We start from the raw sequence: 7,667 nt of genomic DNA on the forward strand, positions 1-7,667 counted from the left end.
GAAGATCGGGAATTCTCTCTATCTCACTCATCCTTTCATCAACACACTCTTCTCTTTTGTCACCCTCACAAAAGAATTCCTTAGACTCAACTTTTTCCTCTTCAATCTCCTTAGCAACACACTCATCTCTTTCTTCCTTTGACCAAGGAACTCCCTCATCAACATCAAATCCACCACTAGTGGCTATAGAGTACACGGGTTTCTTTGGTTCAACACCTTGGGAAGGCAAAGATGAAGGACTAGCAAAATCCTTAATTGTGCTTGCTAATTGAGTGATTTGAGTCTCAAGCATCTTATTGTGAGTCATCATCTCATTGAATTTCTTATCACTAACCGCCATATAGGTGTTAATGATCTTGGTTTGATTATCAATCAACTCTTCCAAGGTTGTCTTAGGAGAAGAAGGTTGTGAATAGGAATTTTCATTTTGAGTCTTTGGAGCAAAACCGGGTGGGGGACCTCTTTGAGCATTGTTTTGAAAATTTCCCCTACCTTGGTTGTTCCAATTACTCCTATTTTGATTTGAACCATAACCTTGATTATGGTTACCACCACCATGATTATGGTTTCCATTACCTTGGTTATGATTCACATAACCTTGGTTTTGATTACCATAATTATGATTTTGATTACCATAATTTTGGCCTTGATTTTGGCTACTATAACCTTGGTTATTGTTACCACGAGAACCTTGATTCCCTTGGTTCCTATAACCACCATTATGATTATAGTTGTCAAAATTGCCTTGGTTTTGGAAATTCCTATTCCATTGGCCTTTTTGGTTATCAAACCTTTGAACATTGTTGTTTGACACAAAATTGACATGTTCACATTCATTGTCAAACTCATCAACACATTCATTAGGACAAGCACTAGAATCATGATCATACGATCCACATGCATCACAAAACAAGCAACCCAAAGGCATATTATGTGAAGAGGGAGGGGGTTGAGAGTTAGAAGGAGTACCTCTCCCCTTAAATTGGGAGGGAAGATTGGAAGCTTGAGAAGAGGTAGAAGTGCTCTCCAACTTAGCCTTGATTGCGGTGACCTCCTTTCCTAGATTTGTCATTTGAGAGGAAAGGTTGTTGATTGCATTGAGATGGTCCACCGAATACAATGAAGATTGTTTGCTTGAAGAGTCTCTCTCCCCATCTTGACAATCCCTATAATATGTCACCACATCTTCAATGATGTCCACAACTTCTTCCTCGGTTTTGTTCATGATAGGGCCCCCGGCCCCTCCATCAAGGCATGACTTGCCTTGGGGACTTAAACCGCCATAGAAGATTTGGATCACTTGGTATGTGGGGATTCCATGATGAGGACACTCCCTTTGATACTCTTTAAATCTCTCCCATGCTTCATAGAGACTTTCATTTGGCCTTTGCTTGAACCCTTGAATCAAGGCTCTTGCCTCCGCCGTCTTCTTTTAGGGATAGAAACGGGACAAGAAAGCCTTTGTAACATCATCCCTAGTTCTCAAGGAGTTGGGCTTCACCTCCTTGTCTAGCCACTCCAAAGATCTACCTATTAGAGAGAAGGGGAACAAGTTGAGGCGGATGAATTATTGAGATACCCCATTGACTTTGATAGTGTTGCAATATTTTTCAAATTCTTTCAAATGGTTCAATGGGCTTTCATTTTTAGCCCCACTATATTGCCTTCTCTCGATCAAGGTGATCATTGCCGGACGGATTTCGAAGTCATTTGCCGGGGTAGTTGGAGGAGCAATTCCACTTTCAAATCTATATGCCCCGGGCACTCCAAGCTCCTTCAAGGCTATTCTAGGATGTTCACCCATTCCTTGTTCTTCTTGAATTTCTTCTTCACTCGAAGAGCTATAAGCCAAAGATCTAATATCCACTCTTCTTCTTGAAATAGTCCTTTCTATTTCCGGATCAAGGGGAACAAGAGGACGATCACGGGTTCTATACATGCAAAACTCACACAAAAATGTTAGTAGCACGGCTACAAATGTAGCCTAGAGAAACAAAAATCTTTTTGTATTTTATCAAAAATGAAATAGACTCAAAAACTTCATACATTCAAGCACCATTCCCCGGCAACGGCACCATTTTGACGTGGCTCGGAATGGTAGGTCGTTGGGCTACCACCTTGCCCTATCAAACAATATTTATATGCTTAACCAACCCCTAATAGTCTAGCGGTAAGTCAAGGTCGAATCCCAAGGGAATGATGTTAAATGCATGAAGTCTAGATTAAGCTATTTCGGAAACAAAAGGGGTTTGAAGTAGAACTAGGTCTAAACTAGGTATGCAACCTTGTATTCAATCGATCTAAAGCACTAGGGCAATGGATCCACATACATTCACAATGGAATTGGTAATTTGGGAGGTCAAATTAACTAAGTCAATCGATATGAGGGAAAACTATCATGTATCCAAAAGAGCATGCTAAGGTGGTTCACCTAGAGGTCTAACTAGCGTCAACTATGCTAAACTCTAACTAGGGAACATAACAAAGCACCTCAATCGTGAAATTGCAAGTCTACTAATCGATTGTCCGTGTCATAGCATACTTACAATGCAATCTAGTGTGTTAATCAAAGATGGCCAAACCTCAATTAATCACACACATGCACATGAAAAACCAACCAATTTAATCATATCATCAACTCCATCAATTATCCCCAAATTACACTATTCCATCATTCATGCATGCTTCACCATCTCCCTAGCTAGAGAACTACTCACTAGCCATGGAAATGGAGATCAAAACTACAACATTCATCAAATTAATCATCAACATGCTTGAATTCAAAGATCAAACCAACAATCAATCAAAATCAATCAAAATTCAATCAATAAACAAATCAATCATCAACAATATGAAATACTAATGAAATCAACTAAAATCAAACTTGAATTGAGATTAAGAAGAAGATCCTTACAAAACTTTGATCAAAAGATCAAACAATGATGAATTCTTGAACAAACACCAAAGATCATGAGTTTCTCTCTCTAGTTCTTGAGTTTCTCTCTCTAAAAATTCTCCAAAAACTAACTATCTAATTCAATCTAAAAACTCTCCTTCTAAAAAAAGGTAGAAATAACTATATATACAAGGAGGAGGTCGGTAAAGAAGCCCAAAAATAGACCCTCGTAAGTGCGGGCGCTCGGAGGAGAGAGAAAGGCACGCACGGGACACAAACCCAGGCATGTGCGCCCGCACGTGCCTGGTGTGCGGCCGCACACGACCACTGTGCGGCCGCACATCCCCTGTGTGCGCCCGCACGTTCCTGGGCTTTCTCCCCTTCTTCCCTTCGTCCTAGCTCAAGAGGTGCACGCATCCTAGATGATGATGATGGAGGACAAGATAGGCAGCAACTTCCTTGAATTTCTTGAAGAAAATGAGCCATGAAGAAGGCATAATCAAGACCTTGAAGCATGCTCCTTGAACCCCACATTGACTTGAAACTTCTTGCACGAGCTTTAAGCATGAAAATCAATGGAAAACCATGGAAAGGAAGGCCAGGAATCCTTGGACAATCAATCACAACCTACAACCAAAGGAGAAAAAGCAAATAAAAGGGAAAAATAACAAATAAACAAGAAAAAAGCACAAAATAGAGAAACTAACTACAAAAAGCATAAAAAGAGGAAAACAAGAATAATACTAAGGAAAACTAAAGAAAAGAAAGATAAAATGAAATAAAAATCATCCAAAAAGAAACCAAATGAGTGCCAAAAATGTCACTCATCAGTATCAGTACTCATAAACATATTATAGCACTCAAAAGTCTAAACCAGTGACAAATTAGAAACTAAGCAGACTATTGCCCATGGCTTTTGCTGGACTTTGAGGTGCATCCTCCGGTGGACTTAGTGTATCGACAACTTCATCATTCACCCTCATTGACATAATTTTCCCATATAGATATTCTAATTGAAGATTCATTTTAGCTATAACCAAATAAACATAAATAAATTAATTGTCTTTCATGTACACAAAATTAATAGTACTAAACATAAATAAAGGATTTCACTTAACAACCAATGACATACTAATTTTTCATCGATCTAATCCAAATATCCAACAACCAATTCAGCATCAACTAAAACATCCTTCAGGAGTCCACAGAATAAACAAATTAATGTAATTCGAATACATATACTAACCTGGGTACCTTCACCATTTCAAAAGTCCAATTTTTAAGGCATATAATAGCTTTTGCAGTAGCTGATTTTAGTGAGCTTCTATAATAGTTCACAACTCGACAACCAGTACCGAAGGTTTATTCTGAAGCCACTATTGAAATAGGAATCACAAGGGTACCCTTTACCATCTTTGAAAGAATTAAATACCTCATAACATTTGTTTTCCAATAATATAGGGTATTAATTAATTAATGTTGGGTGCACGAAAAATCAATGACTCTTCAAAATCCATTCAAGGTCAGATTTAATAACACATTTGACTTGTCAGTAGAGAATGTAGTTGTCAAAATCCTAAGACGTACAAAAAAAAAACAAAAAAAAAATGACTGGATATTAATTCCTTAAACTAGTTTTTGGACCCGGGCGATGCCCCGGATTATTACATGGAACTAATCATTGATATACGTTGTATTTTTTATTTATTTATTTTTTCTTTTAGGGAAATATACGTTGTAATTTATGATTCAATTTTCTTGTTATTAAATTTGTTGTTCATATTGTCATTTGCTACATATTAATATTTTGTATTGAAAAGATTGCAAAAAATTGTAAAAAAAATCACGTAGATTGGTGGTAAGACACTTAATGCTAGAATTAGAGGTTGTGAGTTCAAATCTTGTTGACTACTTTTTTTTTTAATTATGAGTGCATGACATGTAATGAAACAAATGGAAGAGGGAGCCACGTGGCGTTTATAAGTAGTTGAGTTAGTGACATGGCGTTGTGAGGGGAGTTTACGTAACACGTGGTCATTGTTAAAACGTCTTTTAATATATTAGTATAGATTAGTATAGATACTAATGCCTATACGTACCCTAGTCCAAATCAATCACTAATTCTTTTGCCCATGAATTAATCTAAGCCTATTAAAAAGTTTAAGAATACCTAAATTTAAGATGGATATTTAAAATCTTAGCATTAGATAAATTACAATCGAAATTTTATATAATTTCTGTGAAACAAAAATAAATATTAAAGCCCTGTTCACTTCACCTTATTTATTTTGAAATAAAATTATTTTTACTAAACTGAAATTATATTTATCAAATTGAAATTATTTTTCTGTACTAAAATTCATATTTTTACTAATTCTCTATTAATATATATTCTTATTTAAAGTTACCGATTTATACTAAGTGGCATGGAATTATATTTAATAAATTAAAGTTATTTTTAATGAAGTGAACTTCTTTTGATTAAACTTAAATTATTTTTACTGAACTAGAATTAATTTTTTTTAACAAAAATTAATATTAAATTATGGTGTTATCTAGATTCGAACTCGCAACCTTCAACAAATTAAGATTACACACTTACTATCTCAACCAACTTTTATTAGTTTTATAAATTTCACATAATTAACATTATATATTCCTTTTAAATTAGAGGTTATTAAATTTTTTTTTCAAAGATTAGAAATAAAATAAATTCATATGAGGTAAAAAAAACAAAAATAAATAAAAAATTAAAATCGTAACTATAGACACCTAAAAATGTCTCCCCAAAACCAAACCCGATGATGAACAACCTTTCACCGCCATTATTGGTCGGTTTGTGAATTTAATCTTTGGAGTGCTTGAATCCATGTTCTATCCAATACATTTCATAAACCGATCCAATTCCTAGCTCATTTCCCCAAACCATAACTTACATTTCACTTTTCGTGTCCGCATCACAAAACCAAGAGAAACTGATTTTGTAGCCCTATAATTTGGATCCAATTGTTATTTGATTGGATAGGCCTTGAAATAAGCTTTCCAACAATATATCATAAGCCCAATTCCGATTTAAAACGAAGAAGATTTGACCAAAACACCAAACTCGACCTAAAACCGACACTCTTCTACAAATTATTTTGACCTGATTCTAATTTGGTTGAAAAGTAGACTTGATGAGCTTTCCAATGATATGTTATATGTCTTATTCCAAATTACAGATCAAAAGATATCATAGTTTTAAAAAAACGTGTTAAAAATTGGAATTACCGCGCATCAAGCTAAATTGGCGTGTCAAGACGCTTGCTGACGTGGCACGGTGCCTGGTACCATGACACGGTATTCTCCACGTGTCATGGTGCTTTAATTTTCTGTTTTTTTCGCGTCATTGTAGAGTTGCTAATTCACCGTGTCACACAATATTTTCCCGTGTCCCGCCAACTTCTTGCGTGTCACGCCAACTTCTTGTGTGACACGCCAAAGTCCCGTGTTTGCTCCACATAAAAAACGAACGCGTTTTTCCCTCCGTAGGTCAGATATTTCCCGCGTCACGCCAACTTCTTGCGTGTCGCGCAAACTTCTTGCGTGACGTGCCAACTTCATGCATGTCGCGGCGCCCTAAATTAGGGTTTTTATATTTTTAGGGTTTCATGTATTCCCTCATCTCATTTCCTCTATAAATACTCCCTTCCTTTCTGCAAATCTGGGCACCAAAAATCATTCTCTCTCTCCCTACTCTAAAAATCATTCTCCTCTCTCTCTTTAACCTAATTTCTAGCCACATTATTCTTCTATGATACTTCTCCTAAGCACTCCAAGGAGTTCATACTTGACCCGAGGTTCTGTACGTAAACCAAGGTGTGAAAGGTAGAATTAATTAAGGGTTTGGACTAAATCAACTCTACTTTTTATTTAATTCAATTTCCATTTGATTTATTTTTATTGAAGTTACTAACTATTATTCATGATGTAGCAATTTAAAGGAGCGCGTGGAATGTGAGTAATTAATTTAGTTACTTATTTTTTTTTATTGCTAATATTATAATTAGATTTATTATTTGATTTGACTAACAATTTATTGTTGAATTGCTTCTAATACTAATGTTGATTCTATTATTATTTATGATCACCATATTGCATGTTAAAGGAAATATGTAATTGAAATTCACGACTAATAAGATAATTTGGACAATCGGTTTAGGTTCCTTTAATCTTGTTATTTAATCAAGTGATCACTAATATTCTAGAATTATGTGTTGCATTAATATTCAACCAATTTAGCATAATTATAGTTTAGAGCAAATTGAATATTTATTTGTATGCCTTTGAGATCACAGGAATGCTTTTCACAATAAGAATCGAGTAGAGGCCAATACGGGGGAATGTGACTCCATAACTCACTTCGTACCACCATCCCTGATCCTCCTTTCGTGGTTCCGAACCATATGGAGTTAGTAATCTCATGGATTATGAATGGGGTGTTACTTCACGGGTCAATCGTTGTTGCCTTCGTTGTCCGTTATTCGTGGTTACCTTTTATGATCCGTGAACGGTTTATAAGTTCCTTAAAAACTTGTTGGTGGCTCTCTAGTTTCCTTGTCCCTAATCGTATGTCAATACCCACTTCCTATGAGTGCCAAGCATATTCACAACATGCTTAACGTAGACGCGCTTCAAAGGACGCCTACAGTAACATCCGAGGCAATGCCTGTATTACACACTAACTATACAAACAGCTGAACAAAATTGTCAAATTAAAGAAGTACTCCCT

The 7,667-nt window shown here is 35.9% G+C and overlaps 1 non-coding gene across 1 annotated transcript; it reads left to right on the forward strand.

Moving 5' to 3' along the window:
* Window positions 1-1,313: 1,313 nt before the first annotated feature.
* LOC145618818 (small nucleolar RNA R71) lies at window positions 1,314-1,419 on the forward strand. The gene has a single exon (XR_014108056.1). It is a non-coding gene; the product is annotated as a small nucleolar RNA R71 (small nucleolar RNA).
* Window positions 1,420-7,667: the final 6,248 nt, after the last annotated feature.

The sequence above is a fragment of the Chenopodium album genome, chromosome 26 (assembly GCF_948465745.1).
Source record: "Chenopodium album chromosome 26, dcCheAlbu1.1, whole genome shotgun sequence".
NCBI classification, from domain to species: domain Eukaryota; kingdom Viridiplantae; phylum Streptophyta; class Magnoliopsida; order Caryophyllales; family Amaranthaceae; genus Chenopodium; species Chenopodium album.